The 27,350-nt window shown below is 56.5% G+C and overlaps 1 protein-coding gene and 1 pseudogene across 4 annotated transcripts in view; one reads left to right on the forward strand and one right to left on the reverse strand.

The window, feature by feature from the left end:
- The first annotated feature begins 7,492 nt into the window (after positions 1 to 7,492).
- Positions 7,493 to 27,350, forward strand: part of CLN8 (CLN8 transmembrane ER and ERGIC protein) — a 29,086-nt gene continuing 9,228 nt past the window's right edge. For 3 of the 4 annotated variants that reach the window (XM_066380046.1, XM_066380047.1, XM_066380045.1), the window contains exon 1: positions 18,303 to 18,412. The gene's annotated coding sequence lies outside the window, so the exon portion shown is untranslated. Of the gene's footprint in view, positions 7,708 to 18,302; positions 18,413 to 27,350 lie in introns of those variants that run through there. The other variant, XM_066380048.1, reaches the window with a different exon arrangement.
- Positions 23,620 to 26,472, reverse strand: LOC136403403 (60 kDa heat shock protein, mitochondrial pseudogene; annotated as a pseudogene).

The raw sequence follows: 27,350 nt of genomic DNA on the forward strand, positions 1-27,350 counted from the left end.
TCTGAGCCTCCGCCGGCCGTGATGGGTGCAGAGGGCTGGCCCTCGGAAGGGGAGCGGGCTTCGTGTTTCTGGTGGGTGTGGTGATGACAGAGCCTGGGCAACACGGCTGCTGTTCGGCCTCTGCTTCCAGATTTTATGCCAATTTCCCTTCCCTCCCAGGGAACTTGGAACCGTGGGGGACAGGACTCTGAGAGACACCGTCCCAGGTCAGCTTAGCTGACATCGTCAGTCACATGCGGGGGAAGACAGCTGAATGGTTCTCACAGAGAGTGACAAGTGGTGTGGTCAGGCAGGGCAGGGACGTCCAAGGGCAGTGAGACCCCCAGGGGTGGTGTCTGGCCGGACAGTGACAGAAAGGCAAAGGCTGGGTCTCAATGACCAGCAGGGACCGCAGGAGAGTCAATGGCATGAGCACAGGTTTCACGGGCTGAAGGTCAAGTGCAAGCGTGAAGGTCAACAGGGAGGCGGGGAGCACGGCTCACACGGCACCTCAGGAGGGGGCTTCATGGAGCAGGGACCCCGCGGTGGCCCCCCGTCAGGAGCCTGTGGGCAGTGGGAGGTGTGGCAGCATCTTCAGCCTCATTGCACACATGTGACGGTGTGTCATCAGCTCAGCGTTCGGCACAGGCCCACACACGTGGGCGAGGTGCAGGCGTGACCTGAAGAAAAGGCACACATAGCCCGTGGCAGGGAGCCCGCACACAGACGCTCCAGTAAACCCGGGAGGAATGACTCAGTGACCTGTCTCTCCCAGGATGAAAGTACTTCCATGTAGACACAAGAGGGGATGATGGAAACAAGTCCAGTCGTGATTCGAACCCTGAAATCTGCGGCTGCTCAGCAGAGTCAGCTGCAGAAGACGCCCACTGATAAGAAATTAATATGGACCCTGGCCGGTTTGCTCAGTGGATAGAGTGTCGGCCTGGCATGTGGATGTCCTGGGTTCAATTCCCAGTCAGGACATACAAGAGAAGTGACCATCTGCTTCTCCTCACCTTCCCCTCCCCCTTCTCGCCCTCTTCCCCTCCTACAGCCAGTGGCTCAGTTTGTTCACATGTCACCCCAGGCACTGAGGATGGCTTGGTTGGGTGAAGCATGTCAGCCTCTGGTGCTAAAAATAGCTCAGTGCTTGAGCATTGGCCCCAGATGGGGCTGCTGTGTAGAGCCCAGTCGGGGCACAGGCAGAAGTCTGCTTCCACTATCTTCTCCCCTCCTCTCACCTTACCAAAAAAAAAGAGGAAAGAAAAGAAAGAAATTAATATGGTGGATGAAACTCTCTTTCTCCTGAATTTTTTTTTTTCCTGAGAAAAAACATTGTATTAGTGTCAGATAAAGCACACAATGATCTGATACTGGTGAACCTTGTCAGAGGACCCCCCTTAATCTATTTGACATCCATCACCATACATAGTTACAAATTGTTTTCTTGTGATGAGACTTTTAAGAATTACTCTCTTAGCAACTTTCAAGAATGTGAACAGTGTTGTTAACTCTAGCATGTCCTCCGAATTGTTAAGACTGGAGTCTTCAGCCCTGGCTGGTTCGCTCTCTGTGAGAGCATCGTCCCAAAACACCATGGTTGCGGGTTCAGTCTCCAGCCAAGACATATTCAGGAAGTGACCAATGAGTGGACAGCTGAGTAGAACAACAAATGAAGGACTGCTTCCCCCCTACACACACCCCTTACTCTCTCCGTCTCTCCAAGATTAATCAATGAAGAAAAAGAAGAAGACCGGAGACTTCCTGTTCTAGGATAGGGACCTGGCCCGGAGCAGGTCTGCTGTGTCCCTGGGATAGGGACCTGGCCCGGAGCAGGTCTGCTGTGGGCAGGCAGTGCGTGGGTGCTTGACTTTGTGCGAGAGCACTCTCACGCCCCAGTCCAGGTGGTTTTGAGAGGACGTTTATTACAGCCGGGGGCAGTGAGACCAGGAAACAGCAACAGGAGAGCCTGCATGGGCTGCTGTGGCTCCCTGGGGAGTCCATGAGGAAGAAGGAAGGAGTGAGCCTGCCCTGGGGGTGGGGAAAAGGGGGCCTTGGGGACAGGTCCGGGGGCTTAGCCTACGATGAGCTGCCACTGCCCATGGCGCCTCTGGCTGCAAGTTTCGAGGGGACCCCTTCAAGTTTAGGAGCCACTAGATTAAGGTACGCGTGGACCTTTGTGCGAGAAAAACACCTCCGTAGGACGTGAGTCCCTGCCAGGAACTGCTCTTAGACAGTTTTCATTGCAGGCCGTCCTGTGTGGTTGCTTAAGGTCCCTGAGTCTGTGAAGCTGTCCTGCAGGCTTCCCCTGAGCTTGTCGGGTTCAGCCTGTGCCCCCTTTCCGTCCACACTGGCTTCCTGCTGCCCTCCACATTCTCCCTCTGAACTCTGAGCAGACGGCCTGGATTTGGGATGTAACATGACACGTGACTGCCCCCAACCTGATGCTTCCTACACAACAGACAAACTCAGCACGCTCCAGACGTTTTTCAAGGGTGATTGCAGCCTGACCAGGTGGTGGCGCAGTGGATGGAGCGTCGGACTGGGATGCGGAGGACCCAGGTTCGAGACTCCGAGGTTGCCAGTTTGAGCGCGGGCTCATCTGGTTCGAGCAAAAGCTCACCAGCTTGGACCCAAGGTCGCTGGCTTGAGCAAGGGGTTACTCGGTCTGCTGAAGGCCCAGGGTCAAGGCACATGTGAGAAAGCAATCAATGAACAACTAAGGTGTCGCAACAAAAAACTAATGATTGATGCTTCTCATCTCTCCATTCCTGTCTGTCTGTCCCTGTCTATCCCTCTCTTTGATTCTCTCTCTCTCTGTCTCTGTAAAAAAAAAAAAAAAAAAAAAAAGGTGACTGCAACGGGGGCGGGGGTGGTGGTGGCCTCAGCTGCCGTCATCACAATTCTGGGGTCTGTCACCTGCACCGTGACAGCCCTGTCCTCCTGCCTGGCCTGTGTGGCTCTGTGGTCCTGAGCAGGATCCCGGAGAATTCTTGGTCACAGAACCCGAGGTCCCGGACAAGGTGAGTGTGTCTGCACGGGACCGGTGTCCTCTGCAAGGGGATGTGAGCCTGACCACCCCAGCCCAGGGACAGGCGTCCTGGGCCCAAGTCTGAGCAGCGCGGTAAACCCCACGTCCTGAGGCGAGTTCCTGGAGACGCTGCTCTCACCCAAGTCTGCCCTGCACTTTCTCTTCCCCTTTTTGCTTCCTCCCAACCCAGCGTTTCTCCCCAAATGAACAGAACTTTCAGGAAAATAGGCGTGGGAGGCAAATAGGTCGGGAGGGAGGGAGGGAGGGAGGACGGTGCAGACGTGCCCCCGTGGGAGCTCCCTGCAAGCGTGTGTCCTGCTCCCGGTGATTTGCCACAAAGCAAACTGTGGGAACCCCCTTCCGGCCCGCAACATAAAGTGCAGAGAGCCTTCCTGAGGCCCGGCCAGCGCCCCCTCCTCCCCCTTCCGCACCCCAGGCTGCTGCCAGAGCCACACTGGGAAGCCTCCCTCCTCCCTGCTCCTTCCTCCCCGCTCCCTGCTCCCTGCTCCCTCCTCCCTGCTCCCTGCTCCCTCCTCCCTGCTCCTTCCTCCCCGCTCCCTGCTCCCTGCTCCTTCCTCCCCGCTCCCTGCTCCCTGCTCCCTCCTCCCTGCTCCCTGCTCCCTCCTCCCTGCTCCTTCCTCCCTGCTCCCTCCTCCCCGCTCCCTCCTCCCTCCTCCCTGCTCCCTCCTCCCCGCTCCCTCCTCCCTGCTCCCTCCTCCCTGCTCCCTGCTCCCTCCTCCCTGCCCCCTGCTCCCTCCTCCCCGCTCCCTCCTCCCTGCCCCTTCCTCCCTACCCCCTCCTCCCTGCTCCCTGCTCCCTCCTCCCTGCTCCTTCCTCCCTGCCCCTTCCTCCCTACCCCCTCCTCCCTGCTCCCTGCTCCCTCCTCCCTGCTCCCTGCTCCCTCCTCCCTGCCCCCTGCTCCCTCCTCCCCGCTCCCTCCTCCCTGCCCCTTCCTCCCTACCCCCTCCTCCCTGCTCCCTGCTCCCTCCTCCCTGCTCCTTCCTCCCTGCTCCCTCCTCCCTGCCCCCTGCTCCCTCCTCCCTGCCCCCTGCTCCCTCCTCCCCGCTCCCTCCTCCCTGCCCCTTCCTCCCTACCCCCTCCTCCCTGCTCCCTGCTCCCTCCTCCCTGCTCCTTCCTCCCTGCTCCCTCCTCCCTGCCCCCTGCTCCCTCCTCCCCGCTCCCTCCTCCCTGCCCCCTCCTCCCTGCTCCCTCCTCCCCGCTCCCTCCTCCCTCCTCCCTGCTCCCTCCTCCCTGCCCCCTCCTCCCTGCCCCCTCCTCCCTCCTCCCTCCTCCCTGCTCCCTCCTCCCTGCCCCCTCCTCCCTGCTCCCTCCTCCCTGCTCCCTCCTCCCCGCTCCCTCCTCCCTCCTCCCTGCTCCCTCCTCCCTGCCCCCTCCTCCCTGCCCCCTCCTCCCTCCTCCCTCCTCCCTGCCCCCTCCTCCCTGCCCCCTCCTCCCTCCTCCCTCCTCCCTGCTCCCTCCTCCCTGCCCCCTCCTCCCTGCTCCCTCCTCCCTGCTCCCTCCTCCCTGCCCCCTGCTCCCTCCTCCCTGCCCCCTCCTCCCTGGGGCACAGAGCACAGCCTGCATCCCGCTGGTCGCTGGTCAGAACAGCACCCCACCCCCCACCCCGCCCTGAGGGAACGGGGACCTCCCCGGCTTTGTGAGGCAGTTTGGGAGCCAGGTGGTGCCAGGCTGGCAGGACCAGGCCGCTCCCAGAGGGTGTGAGAGCAGGAGGGTTAGAGGGAGAAGGCCGCCCGGGGCCAGCCGGGCGCTGCAGGCAGAGAAGGGCCAGACGCTCCTCCGTGGGGGACGAGAGGGGCGTGCTATCGTGCAGATCGCCCCGTATCTGGGAAGTAGGGGGTGGAAGGGGCTCCAGTCACAGAAGAGCTTCTTGGTTCTGGACCAGGAAATTCCAGGCTGGTCGGTTAAGAGCATAGACAGAAAAGGGGCCCCATGGTGAACCCAACAAGCTCCAGAGGCTTGCTGGCGGCCTGGCTGACTCAGACCTAAGTGACCACACAGGACTGGACATCAGAGATGAAAACTTTCTAAGGAAAAGCGGCCCCGGAGGGGAGCTGTGTCCCAGGGAGGTGTTTTGTTCTAACAAAGGTCACCGGTTACTTTCACTCAAGCCTGTCTGCCCTCTTTGGCATCCACAATAATGCACCTGTAACAACAAGCCTCTGAAATGTAACAAGGGTCATCTTCTTTTCCTGCCCCCACCTGAGCAGAAACCACAAACCCCTCACTGTGACTATCACGTTAATTAACTGTTAACTGTCTTACACTCGCCTATGGAAAGGCGGTTTGAGTGTATACATTGTTACTTTGTAGCCAACCCCAGAGTTCCCTGCTTTGCTTTTTCCGCCTCCCTCACTGAGCACCAGTGGGTTTCACTTGACCCCTGATTTCTTCCCCTTTGATTCAGATGCATAAATTAAGTGGAAATTCCACCATTTTCTAGAAATTTTCCTCAATCCTCTGAGATTTTGTTTCCTGGCAACTGCTGACAGTTTGGCTCAAATAAACATAAAAATTCTCTGCCGGGTGGGGGCCGGGTGGGAGCCTTTCTTACGTTGACCAGGAGGGTGTGGGTTCTCCAGGATCAGTGGGTTCCTGAAGGACCCTGTCCTGGGTTGAATTGTGCCTACCCCCAAAATAGGTATGTTTGGAGTCCTAACCCCAGCTCCTCAGAATGTGGCTTCATTTGGAAAGAGGCAGGTCTAACGCCTTTTTTTTCCTTTTTTTTTTTTTTAATTTATTGCTTTGGGACAGAGAGGAAGTCTGGGAGGTGAGGGGAGACAGGAACAGAGATCTATTATTGCTGCATGGGCCCTGACCGGGGATCGAACCTGCAACCTCTGCATGTCCAGACAATGCTCTAACCACCCGAGCTGTCGGCCAGGACAGGTCTAAGGTCTTGTGATGACAGGCGCGTGGCCACCAGGTCAGGTCACAATGCCCTTCCCGAGTCTCCCTCCGCATAGCGGGTGCTGTGGCCCGCGAGGCTCGTCCCTCGTAGGAGGGCGGTTGTCCTGCCGGGTCTTAGTGGACCCTGGAGGGTCGTGTCTGGTGATCTCATTATCCATTTGGAAAACGAGGCCTGAACACAGCATGCCTTCAGCTTTGGGCACTGTTGGTTAAATAAGTTTGCAAATATGATAAACATGTTTGCTCGCTTATAGTTTGCATTGGGTGTGGGGGACAACAGGCTGTGAGCAGGCAGGGTCCTTACAGCCTAAGGTTTACTTTTAAGACTAAGCTTTTTCCCACACCCTTGACATGGTGGGGGGTGGGGGGTGGGGTGGTGAACTCTCATGAGGAATCCCATTTATGCCTCAGAAAAGTGACTTTGTATCAGAGACTGCCTTGTTTGTATATTGCATTAAAGGTTTTGATTTCTACACTATAAAATGGGGCAGAGGAGCCCATGCTGGAGGAGAGCAGAGAAAGGCCACATGGAAGAGAGGAGAAGCAGCCAAGATGGCGGAGTGCTGAAGGAGAAGCCAGTTTGTGCAGAGTTTGTGCAGAGAGAAGGAGATGGGGAACAGAGGTGAATAAGGCTGGTGAGCTAGAAAACTTTGATTCTAGGAAACTTGGATAAGTCAGTGGCTTTGGGAGCCCTGAATGGAAAGAGAAATGTTTTCCCACTGTGTGTATTTCTTGCCCACCAGGTACAAGCTAGGATTAAAACTAATGGCCCACCAGTTCTTGGCTCCATTGTTTCATTACCGTCTGTCCAAATCAAATGCAAACCTGCATGGGTCAAGCGGCTGTGATGGTGGCCCTGGCTACTGGCCTGACAGGCACCATTTTGATAAAGCGGCAAATATCTCTCTCAACACCTTCTTTTGTGTGTAAGAAACACACACGTGAGTGAGAGCTTTGCACACACGGGGGTGATACTTCCTACAATCTATAGTCACTACCCTGTGAGTATCTCTGTCTCTTTTCTTGGTATTTGTAAATACGAGCACAAACTCCGATTTTCGTTAACGAAGTGTGTACGACAGAGTTCTGTGCCCAGACACGGGAGGTCAGAAGCTGACTGATTTCTGTGCTTAGTATTTATTGCAAGATGAACACACAGCCCTACTGTCAGTGTGCAGAAATCAAGCAAGCAACGCGTTTGCACTTTTGTTCCCAAAACAGGGTTCTTAACTCGCAGAGCAGTGTGACCGTGATGTCACACCACTGTGGCCTTTCACCCAGTCGGGACAGCGTGCTTGTCCACATCCTCACAGGTTTGTCCCACTCGGTGGCCTTGCTGCCTTGAGCGAACTCTACAATAACAGGGGTTAACACGGCGCCCTGTCACCCGCCTCCCATCAGCAGTGACGGCGGACCTCTGGGCGTGTGGGCAGCCTGTGGGACATGGTGTCACACCCTCCTCGTGCTGAGTGACTCAGTCCTTGTTTGCAATGCCCTGGACGCCAACTGAGGGATTATTCAATCAGAGGCAGCTCCGTCCTGCCCCTCAGAGGCCTGGGTTCTGAGGAGACAGGGAAGTCTGGTGGAGGTGGCCTCCCTGCCACCCCCGTGGTGAGCTAACTGAGGTACTCCCGGGGAGGGCCAGTGAGAACTGGAAGTGTCCCCTCGCCGCCCGTGGTCCCGTCAGCTGATGGGAAGTTTCACATCCTCATCTCTCAGGCTGAGCTCCTAGCAGGTCCTCGGGAGGAGCCTTGGAAGAGAACTCCGAGGTAAGTTTTCTTTGGCCGTTTGGCAAATCTACCGACATAGTGTGTTACCCCTGGGCCATTCCACCACCCCACGGGTGTTCTACGGCACTGCACTCCGTGTCCTGCTACGTGCTGGGTACCGATTCGGCTCTCACCTTGTACTGAGTGCCGGGGTGGAGGGTGGGGCGCTGGCTGGTTCTGAGTCTGTATACCGACATAGTGTGTTACCTCTGGGCCATTCCACCACCCCACGGGTGTTCTACAGCACTGCGCTCCGTGTCCTGCTACGTGCTGGGTACCAATTCAGCTCTCACCTTGTACTGAGTGCCGGGGTGGAGGGTGGAGTTGCTGGCTGGTTCTGAGTCTGTACCTTTGCTCCTGAATCAGAGACGGGGCTGAGAAACAAACCCAGGGGTGCATTTCGGTGGAAATAAATCGAGCAGGTCTCAGAGTTGCACTTCCTGTCACCCGGATGCCACTTGGTCCGTCCCGGGAGACAGAACCGGACAGGCCTGTTTGGGCCTCTCCGTGGAGCTGCAGGTCCTCTCTGAGGCGGGGTTCTCAACCTCCCCGCGTTCCTGTGTTGTGGGCACAGCCTGGGCGCTGGAGCTTGTGGCAGCTTGTCCATTCCCACGCCCCACAGCTGTGAGAGCCAGACTTGGAGGGGGTGGTCAGTCCCATGCCCCACCGCTGTGAGAGCCAGATTTGGAAGGGTGGTCAGTCCCACGCCCCACCGCTGTGAGAGCCAGACTTGGAAGGGTGGTCAGTCCCACGCCCCACTGCTGTGAGAGCCAGACTTGGAGGGGTGTCCATTCCCACGCCCCACAGCTGTGAGAGCCAGACTTGGAAGGGTGGTCAGTCCTACGCCCCACCGCTGTGAGAGCCAGACTTGGAGGGGTGGTCAGTCCCACGCCCCACCGCTGTGAGAGCCAGACTTGGAGGGGTGGTCAGTCCCACGCCCCACCTCTGTGAGAGCCAGACTTGGAGGGGTGGTCAGTCCCACGCCCCACCGCTGTGAGAGCCAGACTTGGAGGGGTGGTCAGTCTCACGCCCCACCGCTGTGAGAGCCAGACTTGGAGGGGTGGTCAGTCCCACGCCCCACCTCTGTGAGAGCCAGACTTGGAGGGGTGGTCAGTCCCACGCCCCACCGCTGTGAGAGCCAGACTTGGAGGGGTGGTCAGTCCCACGCCCCACCGCTGTGAGAGCCAGACTTGGAGGGGTGGTCAGTCCCACGCCCCACCGCTGTGAGAGCCAGACTTGGAAGGGTGGTCAGTCCCACGCCCCACCGCTGTGAGAGCCAGACTTGGAGGGGTGGTCAGTCCCACGCCCCACCGCTGTGAGAGCCAGACTTGGAGGGGTGGTCAGTCCCACGTCCCACCGCTGTGAGAGCCAGACTTGGAGGGGGTGGTCTACCTGATGTTGGATTTTGTAGCGCTTGAGCCAACAGAATCTTATCTAGGCATTTTTTTAAAAACACTGGCTGTTATGCTAAGGGAACAACTCCCATGAGCCTCCAGGGCATCGTTTGAGCCCAGAGAACCCTGCCCCCTGGCTTTAGCTGACACTCACAATCGAGCCTCCTCGGGATCAGAGAATTTTGATGCCGGGAGAGACTTTAGAGACCAATGTCGTCTTCCTACGTTTGTGGCTCAGAGAGGTTAATCAATCCCTGAAGGTCACAAAGCCAGGAGCAGAAAAACCCTGGCAAGAAAGACAGTGCCAAGACCCCAGCTCAGAGCCCTTACCACATTCTGAGAATCTTAGGTCCAATCCAGAGGCATCATGTTTTGTGGCTCAAAATAGGCTTTTCAAACAAAGAAATGGACACCATGAATACTCTTATGAGCAAGAATGACTCTAAGAAAGTACATTCTTCCACTTGACTGGTGGTGGCACTGTGGGTAGAGCGTTGACCTGGGACACCGAAGTCCCAGGTTTGAAACCCTGAGGTCACTAGCTTGAGGACAGGGTTGCCTACTTGAGCCCAAAAGTCACTGGCTTGAGGCCCAAGGTTGGTGGCTTGAGCAAGGGGTCACTGACTCAGCTTGAGCATCTGGGTCAAGGCACATATGAGAAAGCAATCAATGAACAACTAAGGTGCCACAACTATGAATTGATGCTTCTCATCTCTCTCCCTTCCTGTCTCTCTTTCTTAAAAAAAAAAAAAAAAAAAAAAATAGTTACATTCTTTTGACAAATGTTTTTCTTTCTAAAAAGATTTACCTTTGCCACAGTTGTTCAAGAAAATATTATTCTGTTATAAAGTAGTGTAATCCGTGGGTTACATAGAGACGCCAAGGCAGGCTACAGAAGAAACTTTGAGTTTATTAATTATCCTGCTAGCTACATGGGGCACAATCCCAAATCATGTAGGGCCTCATACAGTTCTGAGCCTGCTTTTATACAAAATCAAGTCCTGGGTGGGGTGGGTAAGGAGAGGCTTGTGATCCCTTTGTCCAGAGATATAAGTCACTTTTACAACTTTAGGATGGGAGGGTGAGTCTGAGTATAGAAATTCTTGACTAAGGTACGTAAACATTGTTTTCTAAGGTTTTCAGATAAGTTCTATCTCCTTTGCTCTGTGTGGCAAGTGGTCCCAGACCCCCTTTCAGAGAATTCTAGAAATCAGCTAAACCAGTGGTCCGCGGTTTGCCGACCACTGAGCTGAACTATGACTAGGTGACCCAGTTGTCCTTGTAAGCCAGGAAGCTCCTGCATTCTTCTCTTTCCATTCTCTACAGAAAGGAGGGGTAAGGGGGCCTGGCTTTTCCTTTTAAAATACTAATTTTAACAATTTTTCAGTTCCTTGCCACCTTATCACAATTCATGGCCCCTTGTTAAAGAGCAGTGAGGTGGACTCTATTCGGGGACGTATGGAGTAGGTCAGGGACCACGGGGGTGGGGTGGCAGGAGAGAACAGGGTAAGGACCGGGGGTCTCAGCCAGGGACTGGCCTGTGAAGAGCGGGGCAGGGGCTCATTCCTGGGTGAGGCGTGCTTGTCTGAGCAACTCAGTGGCATTCTTGGGAGGCGCGCCAAGGGAGATAGCCTGGGGGTGGGGCTCTGGGTTGGATTGGATATCCAGGGTGGGGGGCTCACCTTGCAGGGGACAGGGCCCCGGGGTCTGGCCTGGAGGCTGAGGGGGGCTGGCTGGAGTCGGGTGGAGATAGTCTTTGTCAGGTGACCGCAGTGTCCCAGAGAACCCGTTTCTGATCCAGGGGGCGCTGGGGGTGGCCCGGCCCCTCGCTTCAGTCTGTTTTCTGCGAGCACAGTGTGAGGAGCACCCCTCCCCGGGAAGGCGCTCTCTACCCTCGCCCCCACAGACACAGTTCTCTGCTGGGTTCTTAGAAAGAAACAGGAAGAAGTGGAGAAATCTCACCGCTCAGCTAATCTCTTTTAAAACCTTTTTCTTAATTCAACAAACAATGCACATGCATTAGTGATACGACAGGAAAAGAATGTGATGTCAGAGCTGCCTGTCTGCACCCTCAGAGAGCACTCCAGCCGTCTGCTCTGAACTCTCGTGGGGAGATGTCAGCGTCTCCTTCCGCGGGGATGGGCGCTGGGAGGCACCGGCCCTTACCTCGGTTTCTTACCAGCGAGGCTGGGTAGAGGGCCTGATGGTGCCAGGCACGGCGAGCTGTGCTTGGTCACCTCGGGAGGAAGGGGGAGGCGAGTGGCCAGACTGGGCAGGGGGCCTCATGGCCCCACGGAGGAGGGGGAGGCGAGTAGGCAGGTGTCAGGCTTCCCAGTCCCACCTGAGCGTTCCTCTCCCGTGATCCCCGTGACTTTTAAATAAGGGTTGTTTCTATTCCTGGGCTTTCAAGATGGTGGAGTGCAGAGACAGTCCTGGATGTCTTCATCCAGGTCGAGGAAGGAGCGGCCTGTCTGACTGGACCAGTGGCTGGTCCATCTGAGCTCGGGTCCTTGTTCATGAGGCAGACGCAACACAGCCCTCCCTGCACGGAGGGTGAGGACGAATGCGCAGGGATGGTGCCGGGCTGTGCCAGGGGCCCGAGGGGGGGGACTGCGCCAGGGTGGGGGGGGCTGTGCCAGGGGCCCGAGGGGGGGGACTGCGCCAGGGTGGGGGGGGCTGTGCCCGGGGTGGGGGGGGCTCTGCCCGGGGTGGGGGGGCTGTGCCAGGGGCCCGAGGGGGGGGCTGTGCCTGGGGTGGGGGGGCTGTGCCAGGGGCCCGAGGGGGGGCTGTGCCCAGGGTGGGGGGGGCTGTGCCGGGGGCTGGGGCGGGGGCGGGGGGGGAGGGCTGTGCCGGGGGCCCAAGGGGGGGGGACTGTGCCGGGGTGGGGGGGCTGTGCCAGGGGCCCCAGGGGGGGCTGTGCCAGGGGCCCAAGGGGGGGGACTGCGCCGGGGTGGGGGGGGCTGCGCCGGGGGCCCGAAGGGGGGCTGCTGGCTCGGGGTCCCCTGCGCATGTTCACATTGCTCACGGTCAGGGGCCCGTCCGCCCGGTGAGACACCAGAGGACAGCCCCCCTGTGACGTGAGGGCAAGCCTTCTTCCCAGTGTGCCGGACAGACACAGTGCCTTCCTGACGCTTGGTTTTCAAAGGGCGCTCGCAATGTAACCCTCTTATCCTGTCCCTGCAACAGTCTGAGAGGTGCTTAGCTTCATGTCACAGGAGGGAGGCAGCCCTCCCGTCTCAGGGGCTGTCACGGTTTGACTGTAATTCCGTGAAACCGCGGAGGCCTCTGTGCGGCCCGGTGGGTGCAGGCAGGGTGGGCGGAGGTCACTTCCCTCGGAACGCTCCCCCACCCCCGTAGCTCATGTGCACTTAACCCCACACGCACTGTCACCAGTTGTACGCCAGGGGCTCTTACACCACGAATGGTGCTCATGCACCTCACTCTTCAGCCAGAAGAGACAGCGCCACGGAGGACGACAAGGTGGTGACCACTGTCAACCTGAAACAACTTCCAAACCTGTCAGAATTTTTTCTGAGTTGATTTGAGCCAAACTGTCCAGAATTGATGGGAAACAAAGTCTCAACAGATTGAGAAAGTGTCACCCCTTATTTTATCGCCAGAATCAAAGGGGAAGACGTCAGGGGGTCACGTGAAAATGGCCACAGATCCGGGAGGTGGGAGGAGGCAGAGCAGGGAAGTCGCTGGGATTGGGTGAAACGTAAACACGTGTGTGCTGAGACCTCGTCACACAGGCGGGAACCAGACAGCTTACAGGTCACGTATGTAGGGGCAGCAGCCACATGCAGGTTCACACTGGGTTTGGGCAGATGGTAAAGGAACAGTGGAGCCAAAAAATGGTGGGCCATTCCATTTATTAAAGTCTCGCACCGGCCGACGAGCACACAGGCAGGGAAGACCGCTTCCCTCTCACTCAGAGCTCCCAAAGCCCTGACACGTTCTCCGGGTCCACAACCAGGAGAACCTTATCCGGTTCCTCCTAGAATCAAAGGCCTCACCAGTCTCAGCGGAGCTCACAAAGCCCCTCCCCTCTGGTTCCCCATCTGCACACCTTCTCCTCTCTCTGCAAAACTGGCTTCTTCTTCAGCACTCTGCATTCTCTCTGCTCTCCTGCAAAACTGCCTGGACCCACAAAGACCCTCCTCCAGCCAACATGAGCAAGACAACGGCCCCTTCTAAGCAGGAATGCAATCTGCAATCAAGGGCCCAGCTCTGAGGGCAGGCACAGACGTGGCTGCCCAGCGCCATTTTTAAACAAAAAAGTGAGCAAACTCAAAAAATACAAATTTTACAAACTCATTTGCCCAACAACATAACAATGACAGTGACAACGAGGGGTCTCCTGGCTCCTGCTCTGGTGGGGTGTCTGGCCTCATGGACGAGGAGGATGACCCTCACATTCCAAAGGCATGTTATCAGGTGCATTATCGTGGATGCAGAAGACAGCAGACAGGCTTGAGTGAAAGCCAGCGCTGACCTGTGGAGAGAATGTTCTTCCCTGGGACGTGACTGCCCACCACGAACCGCGTTTAGAAGAGTTTGTAGACCACCTGGGTTGACCTTAGTGCCCTGAGTCCACAGGCTGCTGTGTAGCCCTTCCCTGAGCTTGTGAGGTTCAGCTTGTGGCCACATCTTGATTTATTAAAAAAATAATAATTTTTTTTTCCATCCACACTGCCCAAAGGGAGGTAAAGGCTTCAGGGTGGAACTGGTGGGCCAGGCTCTGCTGTGTGACAGGAGCAGCCCCCAGTCCTGGGCCAGATGTCACAAAGCAGGTCCTGGCTTGGAGGAGGAGTGAGGTCAGATTTCAAACCTGCAGTTTTTCTGCATGGCCAGGAGGCTCCTGGCCCCCCAAGGCCTGGCCGTCCACACTGTGGATCAGAGCCCCTGCACCAGGCTGCCCAGCTGCCCAGCCATCTCTGTGGCCAGCCTCTGTGGCCTGGCGGGGGAGGGGGGCTGCCTTGGGGGTGGAGGCAGGCCAGTCACACTCTGCCCCCGGCACAGATCAGACCCACTCCAGAGCTTTCCTCCCGGGGGTGGGTGGGTGAGGAGGGAGGGAGGGACATCTGATGTAAACCTGGCCACCGTTTATCAAGCTCTTCCAGGACTCTAAGGCCGTCCATGACCAGGCAGGTTCTCACTGGGTTGGGGCAGACAGTAAAGGAACTGTGGAGCCAGAAAACGGTGGGCCATTCCGTTGATTCAAGTCTCTTAAGGGAGACACAGGCTCCCCCAGCCTCAGCAGGGCTCCCAAGCCCCTCAGTGCTCTCCAGCCCCACAGGCCTGGTGGAAACACCCTTCTCCACAAACAACAGCAAACCACCGCCCAACCCATGGGGGCAGGCAGCCTGAGGGCCAGCCCCTTCCATAGACCACACACAAGGCCACACGCATGGCCACACACATGGCCACACACAAGGCCACACGCATGGCCACACACATGGCCACACACAAGGCCACACGCATGGCCACACACATGGCCACACACAAGGCCACACACAAGGCCACACACATGGCCACACACAAGGCCACACACATGGCCACACACATGGCCACACACAAGGCCACACACATGGCCACACACATGGCCACACACATGGCCACACACAAGGCCACACGCATGGCCACACACATGGCCACACACAAGGCCACACACAAGGCCACACACACACATGGCCACACACATGGCCACACACAAGGCCACACACATGGCCACACACATGGCCACACACAAGGCCACACACATGGCCACACACAAGGCCACACGCAGGCACCGCCCGATACAAGCAGCAAACCTAGAAAACACTTGTTATAAACTTGTTTGCCCAACAATGACCTGTTATAAGTTTGTAAAATGTGATTTTTATGCTCACTCTGTTTTTTTTTTTAAATTATTTATTTATTTATTCATTTTAGAGAGGAGAGAGAGAGACAGACAGAGAGAGAGAGAAAGAGGGGAGAGGGGAGGAGCTGGAAGCATCAACTCCCACATGTGCCTTGACCAGGCAAGCCCAGGGTTTTGAACCAGCAACCTCAGCATTTCCAGGTCGACGCTTTATCCACTGCGCCACCACAGGTCAGGCCTCACTTTGTTTAAAATGGTGCTGCCCACGTGGATGATGCTGCCAGCTGAAACTGCTAATTACCTTCCTGCTTGGGAAGGGACATGGTTATGCTAATGCCTGCTGGAGGAGGGGTGTTCGTGCCCAAAAGTTTTAAGAGAAGAAGGAGGAAGAAGGAGGCCATATTTTTTGCAGAGAAGGCAGCCAAGATGGCAGGGTGCTGAAGGACAAGCCAGTTTGTGCAGAGATTGTGCCGAGAGAAGGAGATGGGGAACCAGAGGGGACTGAGGCTGGTGGGGGGCCTTTGATTCCAGGAAAAAAACCAGAGAAAATTCTCCTGGTTGTGGAACCGGAGAACGTGTGAGTGGATTCCGGTGCCGGTGTGTTTGTGTTTACTCGCCGGCCAGTTGCAAGGCTAGAATACAGGGATGGACACCAGTGTTTGGCTCTGCAGTTTCTTTACCTTCTGTCCGAATCTAACGGGAACCTGCACCTGCCGGGCGGCTCGGATGGCCGTGACTACTGGCCTTACAGGACCTTATTTCACATTTAATGTGCTGAGAGAGGGGACACATGCTGAGTCTGACACGCGTAGGTGAGCCCTGCCTGATGGCCTTCCAGACTCGGAGACCCAAAGTAACCACACAGGACAGTCTGAAATTAAAAGTTTCTAACTGAAAGCGGCTCACGGTGGGGAGTCGTGTCTCAGGGAGGTATTTTGCTCTAACACAGGTCCATGCCTACGTTGCTCAAGCCTGTCTGTTGTCCTTTGCTTCTACAATAACGTATGTGGAGAACATGTCTTTGAAATGTAAGGACCGCATGACCAGGCGGTGGTGCAGTGGATAGAGCATTGGACTGGGATGCAGAGGACCCAGGTTCGAGACTCCGAGGTCGCCATCTTGAGCGTGGGCTCATCTGGTTTGAGCAAAGCTCACCGCTTGAGTCCAAGGTCACTGGCTCTGCTGTAGTCCCCCTCCCCCCGTCAAGGCACATATGAGAAAGCAATCAATGAATAACTAAGGTGTCCCAATGAAAATCTAACGATTGATGCTTCTCATCTCTCTCTGTTCCTGTCTGTCCATCCCTGTCTATCTCTCTCTTTAACTCTCTGTCTCTGTGTAAAAAAAAAAAAAAAAAAGTAAGGGCCATCTTCTTTTCCTGCCTACCTCTGGTGGGGCACCCCACCAGACCAGAAACCAACAAAGCCCCTCACTTGTCACTATCATGTTAATTGCTATTAACTGTCTTATTCCTGCCTATGTAAAAGCAGTTTGAGTATATACATTTTCACTTTTTATCCAATCCCAAAGATTTCTCTGGTTTGCTTTCTCTCGCCTCCCTAATCTATCGCAATGGATTTCTTGCAAACTCTTATGTCTGCCCCTTTGATTCTTCTTCTTTGTTTAAAGGTTTTATTTGTTGATTTTAGAGAGAAGAGAGAGAGATAGAAACCCTGGTGGGGAGGAGCCTGAAGCATCAGCTTTTAGTTGCTGTTTCTCGTGTGTGCTTCGACCCCGCAAGTCAGAGTTTTGAACCGGCAACCTCAGTATTCCAGGTCAACGCTTTTTCCTCTGCACCATCGCAGGTCAGGCCCTTTGACTCAACCATATAACATGTGGTGAAGCTGCCATTTTCTGGAGCATTTTTTCAATCCGTGTAGACCAGGGGTAGTCAACCTTTTTATACCTACCGCCCACTTTTGTATCTCTGTTAGTAGTAAAATTTTCTAACCGCCCACCGGTTCCACAGTCATGGCGATTTATAAAGTAGGGAAGTAACTTTACTTTATAAAATTTATACAGCAGAGTTATAGCAAGTTAAAGCATATAATAATAATTACTTACCAAATACTTTGTGTCGAATTTTTGCTAAGTTTGGCAGAATAAATCTTTATAAAACAACTTACTATAGTTAAATCTATCTTTTTATTTATACTTTGGTTGCTCCGCTACCGCCCACCATGAAAGCTGGAGCGCCCACTAGTGGGTGGGAGGGACCAGGTTGACTACCACTGGTGTAGACTTTGCTTCCTGGCCATTGTTGACAGTTTGGCTCAAATAAACTTGTAAAAAAATTCTTACAGGTTTGGAAGTTATTTTATGTTGATGCCTTACATTTCAAAGACATGTTATTGTAGAAGCAAAAGACAACAGACAGGCATGACCTATGTAAGCATGAACCTTTGTTAGAGAAAAATACCTCCCTGGGACATGACTCCCCATCATGAACTGCTTTTAGTTAGAAAGTTTTAATTTGAGACCATCCTGTGTGTTTCCTTTAGGTCTCTGAGTCTGCAAGGCCACTATGCAGGCCTCCAGGAGCTTGTCTGGTTCAGCTGCGGGCCCCTTCCGGAACTGCAGTGTGTCAGGCTTTACAGATTGCACAGCAGAAACTGGCCCGGAGAGCTAGGATGCTTTGCCCAGGGCCACGGGGTCTTGGGGGGAAGTGAAACTCGCACTTGAATGCTCCCAGGACTTTGTGGCCTCGGCTGGCGGGCAGGCGGCTGGCGGGCAGGCGTCCCGGCGTCCGGTGTTTACCAGGGACTATGATCAGCAAGCTGAGTCAGCAAGGTCCCCGCGGGGCCAGGGCAACCCCGCTTGCAGCCGGCCCGGACTTCAGTGGAGCTCGGTGCCGGCTCCGGGAGCTCAGGGTGTCCCAGTGTGGGGTCCCGGAGCTCGGGGTGTTCCAGTGTGGGGTCCATGTGGGCTCGGGGTGTCCCAGTGTGGGGTCCCGGAGCTCGGGGTGCCCCGGGTCTCAGTGGGGTCAGCCCCGGTCCTGCTCGGGGCGCCGAGCAGAGGCTTCCCAGAACCGCGCTCCCTGGGGACCCGGGCCCCCCAAAACTGTGGGGTCCGCCCGGAGATCCCTTCCACGCAGAGCCGGGTGCTCTCGATGGTCACCCCGCGGCGCCGATGTGCGTCCCGCCATCAAGGCAGCGAGCAGACGCTGATCCGTTCTTATGAAAAACGTTGAAGTTGCCGTTTCGCCAGCAAGTTCGGGGAGGAAGACAGGCGGCCCCGCCCCCCTCCGCCCCCCCCCGCCCCGCTCCGCGCCCGTGGCCCCGCCCCCGGTGCCGCCGCCGCCGCCGCGCGCAGGCCCCGCCCCCCGGCCGTGCGCGTGCGCATTTGCGGCGGGGTCGCGACGGCTGCCGTCGGTGAGGCCGGCCGGGGCGGGCGGGCGACGGGCGCGGGGCCTGATGGCGGCCGCGGACGGAGCTGCGGGCGGGCGCAGGTGAGGGCGCGCCGGGGCGGACCCCTCCTCTGGGAGCGCTCGCCGGGGAGGGCGCGCGGCGTCCACGTCCCCGCGCGGGGGGGGGCAGGCTGCCCGGTGGCCGCAGGGACGGGGCCGCCGTGGGGGCGCGCGGGCAGCGCTGTGGCCGTGGTCAGCCGCCCGGCCAGCCCCCTGCGGCAGCGGTGTCCTCAGCACCGGGACCGAGCCGGCGGGCCCGGGCAGCACCGCCCGCGCGGCCGGGAGGACCGTCCTGGGCTGGACTTTGCGCCGGGCGCGCGCCGCTTCCTCGCGGGGCGCGGAGGGGACACGCGCGGCGGGCGGACCGCCCGGGAGCGCCGGGAACGCGGCCCCGTGCCCGCGGCGAGCTCGGGGAGGTCGGGTCAGCCCCTGGTCGGCGACCACCCAGCAGGGGCCACAGACGGGAGGGGACGCCGGGGAGCGGCAGCGCGCGGGGCCCGTGGGCGTCCCGGGTCCCGGGTCCCGGGTGGGGAGAAGCGGCCGCACCTGTCCGCCTCGTGCCGCCGAGACCGCGGTCATCATGCCCCCTGGAGTCGGGGTCCGGGGGGGGGGGTGCCGCCGTGGCCTCGCGGGACCCAGTCTTTCCCGTTTCTGACCCCATTTCCACGTTTGGGGCCGTTCTCCTCCGCCTCCCAGGAGGGTGTACCCCGCCGGTGCCGGGCAGGAGCCCGGGGGGCTCACCGGGGGTCGGGGCAGAAAGGGACGGAGCCTGGCCCTGCGGCCGCCCTGGAACTGCGTCCCCGGCCCGGGGCAGCACAGCAGCTCGGCCACCGGCCACCGGCTCTTGCAGAGGGAGGAGCGAGGCGAGGTCTGTAGGCAGATTTTCCCCGAAGAGAACGAAGGCCCGCGGGGAGCCGGGAGGGGCTCTCGCCTCCGCTCCCCTCCTGCTGGCCGCGGTCCCTCCGCAGCCGAGATGGGAGATGAGGCGCCGGGTGCCTGGGCTGCGAGCCTGGGGAGTGAGAGGGCGGATGAGCCCGGGCTGTTGGGTCTCCAGAGACCCCGGGACGGGAACAGTGACTTCCAGCTGTGCCTCAGGGACGAGAGAAGGCGGACCGTGTCCCCTGCGCCGTCTGAGAGGAGAGGGATGCGGTCCAGGTGAGCAGCCCGGTGAGAGGAGGAAGAACCGGCGCTCGGCCGTTCCAGGCGGCCCGGCTGCGCTTCCGTGGGTGCGGGCCTGGGACGCGGGTGCGCGCAGCCCCCGGACGATGCTGAGGGCCGCAGTGTCTGCCCGGCGAGGGCTGCCCTCGGCCCGGACTGGGTCCCTGCAGATCCCCGTGGCCCGGGCCTGGCCTTGTTCCCTCGCGGCTCAGATGCTTCACCTCGTTAGTGACCCTCCATGCGGGCAGGGGTGCTACCCAGACCCCGAGACACCCGCAGGACAGCAGCAGCGAATGCGCCCACTGGGAAGGTTGTGAACAGGGGTCAGAGTGAAGCTGTAGGAGTTGAAGAGGTAACAAGTATTGCATTTTCTTAGCAAAGTTTTCGTTTTTCTGTGACTGCCTGGGAGAGTTCGCCTGTGTCGGCTTTGGCTAGCCTGTGTTTTGGTCCAGTGTCTGACCCTAAGTTGTCTGCAGGTCTTTAGATAGGACACTGTCTTCAAAAAGGGTTACCTAGAAGGCTCGAGGGCCTGGAAGCCAGTCTCGGTTTTTCAGTGATCTAGATTTGGAAGGATGGTGTTTTGCCCTGGACTCCTGAGTGCTTGGAGCCAGGTCTGTCGCCTTGCTGGAGTGCTGGCCCCATCTCCTGCCTCCCTCCCTGGCCCTCCTCACTCGCCTAGGTCCCTGCACTCTGCCCTTCCCATTCTTGTCTCAAGGCATCTCGCCACCAGTGCTCAGACTCGTGGTTCACAACCGTGAGGACCGGTTCCCGGGGCTCATATTCCAGCTGCTTCCCAAACTCTGTACGTGTGGTGGTTGGTCGTTAGTTTTTGCCTTATAGCCTGCGCTCTTCCGTTGTCCCTCACCCGGGGTCCACTTAGCCACCCCCCAGAACCTCTGCTCTAGGTCACAGGGACCAGTGTCCTTATGCTGCTGGACGGGGGCTCAGAGGTCAGAGCAGGGCAGGTAGAAACGAGGCACCGTGGGGTCGGTTTTCCGGGTCTCCAGGATAATCAGGGGTTTTGGTTTGTTTTGGTATCGAGCTCACATGCAAAGCCACCTAAAGCCCAGAGGAAAACCCTTCCATGCTGTCTTTCAGTTACGCTAGCCCGGAAGGAGAGACAGGAACCATCCCCCTCGGAGCCCCAGGATTTATCAACCAGGCGATGACAGGAGATCATGCCTGGTCCGTGGCTTTGCACCTGCCTGAGGTCACCTGGGCACTCAAAGAATGTCAAGCCTGGCCACCACTCCGAGGCAGTGAAGGTAGAATCTCTGTAGGCGGTTCAACTAGGTCAAGATAAAATGACCTGGTTGGCCATGCCTGTCATATACCAGGTGCTTCCCATAAGTACCAACATCCTGCTGCCCTGTGTTTATGTGTTTTTATTCCCGTGGGCAGACATGGGTCCAGCGTGGTAAGAAACTGGTTTTCCTAGCTCATAAATATATAGCAGAGCTGAAGTCTGAACCCACTGAGCCGACCGCTCTGATTCTTGGTCCTGGTGCCTTGAGTGCCTCCCCCGACCCAAACCTTCCTGAAGTAGCAGGTGGACGAGCACCTGTGCTGGCAGGCTTGGGTCACTGTTTCAGTCACCTCTTCAGAGTCACAGGGATGCTCCCATTTTAAGACAGACATTCCACAGAAGTTAGACGGCTTGGCCAAGATCATGTTGATGCAATCATGGCAAAATGGGAACTGCCCTGATCTCGTGACCGGAGGAGTCCATTTTGAGCTTAGGCCTCGGTTTTTGCAGAGCAGCCCTTTAGGGGCTACTGTTAAGTTCTTGATGGCGAGACTTCTGTCACCCAGCACTGGAGATCTGTCCCCACTCCCGTGTTAACCTTCACTGGAAGTCCGTCTGCCGCCCCTGGGGGTGGGCGGTGACTGGTGCAGGGCAGGCTGTTCTCTGTTCATCTGTGGGCTGGTCACTCAGGAGCAGCCGCAGGGAGACAGTTTGTGCACTCTCAGGTCCCAGCTCAGGACCACAGCAGACCTCGTGGGAAAGTGCAGGGGGTCTGGGCACAGGAGCGAGGGATCCAGGCCAAGGGGTCCACTGGGCTTTTCCCGGGAGAGGGGGCGGGCAGGGGAGCAGCAGGGCTGGCTGGCATCCTGGGGGCTTTGGGCTTTGGGCTTTGGGCTGGGACTCCCAGCCCTGGGGCCCAGGCCAGGAGTGTTGCCTACTGTGCAGGGCAGGGGGGGAGGGCTCATTCTGGGTGGAAGTGGGGAGGCCCCACCTGTCCCAGATGTGCTCCCTGCTGGGCTGGAAGGGGCAGCCTCTCTCCAGCCAGGGAGGTTCTGAAGATGTCAGACATAATGTGTAGGAAATACAAATCACAGACCCAGAGCCACAGCCAGGCGCTTTTGCTGCCCTTTTAATCTAGTGTTACATTTGATCTGTGTACAAATTAACTCTTTTTAAAAAAAACTTGAAACAAATTTTTATTGCACAAAGATCACGTAATTGCATTTTCTTTACTGTGTACACAAATATTCTCTGCGGAAAGGCTACTTCTTAATTTCTCATCAGGTGATGGTAAGCACTAAAGTCTTGATTTTAACACAACAGGAGTGAGAATGCCGCAGTGATTTCAGTTGACAGCAGGACATTGGGACGTGCTCACACTTAGTTGTCAGGAACGCACAAATGTCTTTTTATTCAAAGTACAAAGTGAATTCTCTGTAGGAGTGGACAGTGACAGCAGTCACCATTATTTGCTGTCCACTGAAACCTGTAACTGCTGGTTATTGCGATTTTTTTGTGTGTGTGACAGAGACAGAAATGGGGACAGACAGACAGGAAGGGAGAGAGATGAGAAGCATCAGTTCTCTGTTGTGACACCTTAGTTCATTGATTGCTTTCTCATATGTGCCTTGATGGGGGGGGGGGGCTACCATAGAGGGAGTGACCCCTTGCTCAAGCCAGTGACCATGGGGTCATGTCTGAGCCCACGCTCAAGTCAGCAACCCCGCACTTGAGCTGATGAGCCCGCGCTCAAGCCGGTGACCTCAGGGTTTCTAACCTGGGTCCTCCGTGCCCCAGGCCGACACTCTATCCACTGCACCATCGCCTGATCAGGCTAAATAATTTCTGTACCAGTGTTTTGATCTTGGTTAACTGGAGTTAATGAGTCCAAGGCTGGGGCGCACCAGAGCAGGGCACACCCAGTGGTGGCATTCAAATAATTTAACAACCGGTTCTCTGCCCTAATGACCGTTTTAAGCAGGCATCCCCAAACTACGGCCCGCGGGCCGCATGTGGCCCCCTGAGGCCATTTACCCGGCCCCCCGCCGCACTTCCAGAAGGGGCACCTCTTTCATTGGTGGTCAGTGAGAGGAGCACTGTATGTGGTAGCCCTCCAACCGTCTGAGGGACAGTGAACTGGCCCCTTGTGTAAAAAGTTTGGGGACCCCTGGTTTTAAGTATAAAAATTGATATACTGAAAGGTAGTTTATTATTTCATGCATTTAATACTTAAATAAGAACAATAAAAGAGGTACACAAGACTAGATTATGTTTTAAGAAAGAACTTTAAATAATAATGAAAAAATTGAATAATACCTGATAAAAAACAATACAAGTTGTCACCTCCTGGGTGTTTGTACTTTTTCTCTCTATGTCACTGAAGTAACAAATGCAGGGTAATTAAAATGTAGAATTTCATGAAAGGCATAATGAGTTCTATGAAATGAATAAATATTACCAGCATAGTTCGTCAATTTTTTTCACCTATGGACGGAATGAACATGACTACAGGCACTTAGAACACGCTGTGTGGGCAGGTGAACATTGAAGAAGGGTAAGGAATGTAATGTGTGATTGCCACATGGGGCGGCTGCCCAGGCGCCCTCCTTACAGAGAACCCTGGTGACTACGTGCCATTTTAACAACCGGTTCTCTGATCTCAAAAAGTTAGGTATGGGTCCTGCCGGCGAACCGGCGGCATCCCAGCACTGGGCACAGCCCTCCCAGAGCGGTGCCTTCCTCGGCAGCAGCTGGGGCAGCACTGAGGGCGTCTGGGACCGGTCTTCCTGTTCACTCCGCAGCACCTGGTCCCTCCTGCAGCACAGCCGCTCCGGCTGAGGGTCGTTCTTTTCCTTGCGTTTGTTGGGGTGAACCTGGTTAACAGTTATACAAGTTTCAGGTGTGGAGTTATACTGCACATCTCTACACACTGTTGTGTGTCCACCCCCCATGTCCAGTCTGCACCCATCACCCTTTATCCCCGTATCCTCCTCCGCCAGCCCCGCGGTCACCACACTGTCCGTGTCCATGAGTGGTTTTTTCTGGTCCTTTTTTGCTCAGTCCCCCACCCTCTCCTAACCCAGCCCCCTCCACCTGAGCGCTTCGCCAGACGTTCATTTAGTTTTCCTTTTTGTATTCACTGGTTGTGATAACTGCTCGATTTCTCGTGTATGTTTTCCAGCTTGAACCTTGTCACCTTTTCCATTCAAGAGCAGGGCATCACCTTTGGTCACAGTGACCTCTCCACCGTTTCCTAAGTCACGAGGCCCCACATGTTCAAGAATCAGCCCTCCTTCTCCAAACTGCACCACCAGCAGCGAGAGCCATGTCTTTAAGGTGGGAAGTCTTCCTATTGTCACCAAAACCGGAGCTTTGACTGCTTCAGCTGGGAGACCAGCTTGCAGCCTCTTCATACAAATGTACTTAGAGCTTCTCCATCGATCTTCAGAGATGACCACGGGGTTACAGTGAGCCTTGGCAATGTCAAGAGCAGGTACAATGGACTGAGCACCATACATTTTCTTTTTCCTCAATAGACCATGGGCAACTTAGATTTCACATTTCCGACCTTTCGCTGTATTATTTTTTTTGTGTGTGAGGGAGAGATTGAGAGACAGGAAGGGAGAGAGATGAGAAGCATCAACTTATTGTGTCTTTTTAGTTGTTGATTGATTGCTTCTCATTCGTGCTTGACTGGGGGGGCTCCAAAGCTCAAAGCCAGTGACCTTTGGGCTCAAGCCAGCGACCATGGGATCATGTCTGTGATCCCACGCTCAAGCCAGATGAGGCTGTGCTCAGGAAGCTGACGACCTGTGTCCCAGGTCGATGCTCTGTGCTCAGGAAGCTGACGACCTGTGTCCCAGGTCGATGCTCTGTGCTCAGGAAGCTGACGACCTGTGTCCCAGGTCGATGCTCTGTGCTCAGGAAGCTGATGACCTGTGTCCCAGGTCGATGCTGTATCTGCTGCGCCACCGCCAGTCAGCTGACCTTTTGCTGTAGTAATAAAGATGGAGAAATATAACCTCCATCAGACTTGAAGCCTTCAATAATTTCTAATTCATCCGGTGCTTTTCCATTCGTTACTGTGAAGATGCCCTTTTTTCCAACCTTTTTCATTACTCGGAAATGATGTTGCCCGTTTTTTTTGTTTCTGCAGAAATTGTAACAGCTGGAGCTGTGTTTTCAGGGGTTGTTACAGGGTTAAGCTGCTGCTTAAGTTCAGTGATACAGTATCCACAGCTGACCCCACCCCTCTCCTGCTTTCTGCGGGTGAGGGTGAGAGTGAGGGTGAGGGTGAGAGTGAGGGTGAGAGTGAGGGTGAGGGTGAGAGTGAGAGTGAGTGCCTTTGCTGATCGGCTCAGAGCCCTCCTGGCCAGGGGTCCCCAAACTTTTTACACAGGGGGCCAGTTCACCGTCCCTCAGACCATTGGAGGGCTGGACTATAAAAAAAACTGAACAAATCCCTATGCACACTGCACATATCTTATTTTAAAGTAAAAAAAACAAAACAGGAAGAAATATTTAAAATAACAAACAAGTAAATTTAAATCAACAAACTGACCAGTATTTCAATGGGAACTGTGCTCCTCCACTGACCACCAATGAAAGAGGTGCCCCTTCCAGAAGTGCGGCGGGGGCCAGATAAATTGGCCTCGGGGCCGCATGTGGCCCGCGGGCTGTAGTTTGGGGACCCCTGCTCCTGGCAGAGAGCCAGCGCCTAGTCGCAGTGTGTCCCAGCGTCTTCATTTCTGTTACTGGCAACATCGTGAACACCTTTAGCGCCAGTGTTTTTATATTTATCTTACAAGTCAGTGGATTTTGCAAAGGCCACACCATCTTTTGTTGCTTTGGGAGTCCCCCAGCTCTGTTCAGTAATCACTGCTTTTCCCTTTGGAAAAACCCTGGACACTGGCCTCCTCTGGGGAAGAACTTGGTGTAATCGAGGGGGGGAGGCGGCTGGAGTGCAGGTGCACGTGGTAATGAGCTCCTGTCCCCCCCACCCCCACTTCACAGCACCCCATGTGCAGGGGCCTGCACCCCCTCCAGATGAGCTCTTAGTGGGTGTTGAGACTTGAAAGTAAGCCGCAGTCCTGGCGCAATGTGAGCAGAGCGTACATCCATGTCATGGTCACAGAGCCTCCCAGGCACCCCTGGGTGGGAGCGTGCAGCCGGGCCAGGCCCCAGGAGCCCCCAGCACCACAGGGGAAGGGGACCAAATCCTTCCTCCCTGGTCGGGAGTCACACGTGTGCGCAGAGCTGGAGTGCTCCCCGAGCAGCAGGAGAACAGACCCCAGTGTGACTGCCAGGAGCTCAGGGCTGGGGAAGTGGCTCCTGTGGTCTGTTAGCTGTGCTCGGCCTGGTGCCCTCAGCGAGGTCGTTTCAGCTGAGCGGTCGTGGCTCTGTGTCTGGCTGACGGCCACGCAGCCGCAGGTCAGCGGCCCCAGTCTTGTCACCTCGTGGTGCAGGTGGGGGTGCTGGTGCTCACCTGTGTGCTGTGCGCTCGAGCCTCTCGGGCCTGCTCTTCACGCCCTGCAGGCAGGGAGCCCTGCACAGTGCGGCAGTCCAGCTGCTGTGCCTGACGGACCCTCTGTCCCCGTCCAGTGGAACGCAAGGCATTCAGAGGCTCCCTCAGCTTCACAGACAGGCCCAGACTTATGTAAATGGGACCATGGAGCACAGCTCGAAGTCTCTCATGCATTCAGCTCCTGTCTCTAGCGCACGCCCTCTGTGCCGCGCTGGGTCAGGCCGTGGGCACAGTGGTGGACAGGCGCCCAGAGGGCAGCCGGGCGGGACGCAGGTTAGTCAGCAAACAGAGCACGGGGCGCGGCACTGCCGGAGGAAACCGCGTGTCCGGGCTGGTAGCGAAGGTGCCTGACCCAGCCCATGGCACCCCTGGTCGGGCGGCTTGTGGAGGAAGGGTGGAAGCTGGGACCTGCAGGGTGACGGCCACCTCCCGGGAGGGGACCAGAGGTCCGGAGAAGATGGACAGCTCAGTGAGCCTGTGGCCTAGAGCAAGGGGCAGGGACAGTGGTCGTCCCGCAAGCTCAGCACTCACACCAGCAGGGACAGGCCGAGTGAGGAGCACAGGCTTTATGACCTGCTCCGTGTGCCGGGGCACCCGCGCTGCGTTCGGCAGTGCCGACAGGTGAAACAGCCGCGGTGGTGGGATTTGTGGGCTCCTCAGTGTGTTGCAGAGGAAAGGGGAAGCTTGTCTTGTGACCTGCCAGCTTTCACACCTAAGTCAGAGCAAGAAGTGGTCGGTCATGAATAACAGAAGTGCAGGAAGGGCCAGGAAAGTGTGAACTTTTGTTTTTATGTTGTTGCAAAGAGAAGTTATTGACTCATTTCACTGAGCTTGTTTGTGAAGAGATCAGTGCGGTCACTGCATTCCCGGCCTGTCGGCCACCCCTGTCAGTGGGAGAAGATGACTTTGAAACAAGGTACCCATAAGTGATCCCCATGGTCCTTGGGTTAGCCATCACTTATGCACTTAGTTTAGGGGATTTTTTCATGGTCAGAATGAGTATGAGCACCTTGAATTTGAGAGCTAGAGACGGCTTCAGGGTTGTCTAGTCC

Source organism: Saccopteryx leptura, chromosome 4 (assembly GCF_036850995.1).
Source record: "Saccopteryx leptura isolate mSacLep1 chromosome 4, mSacLep1_pri_phased_curated, whole genome shotgun sequence".
Classification (NCBI taxonomy): domain Eukaryota; kingdom Metazoa; phylum Chordata; class Mammalia; order Chiroptera; family Emballonuridae; genus Saccopteryx; species Saccopteryx leptura.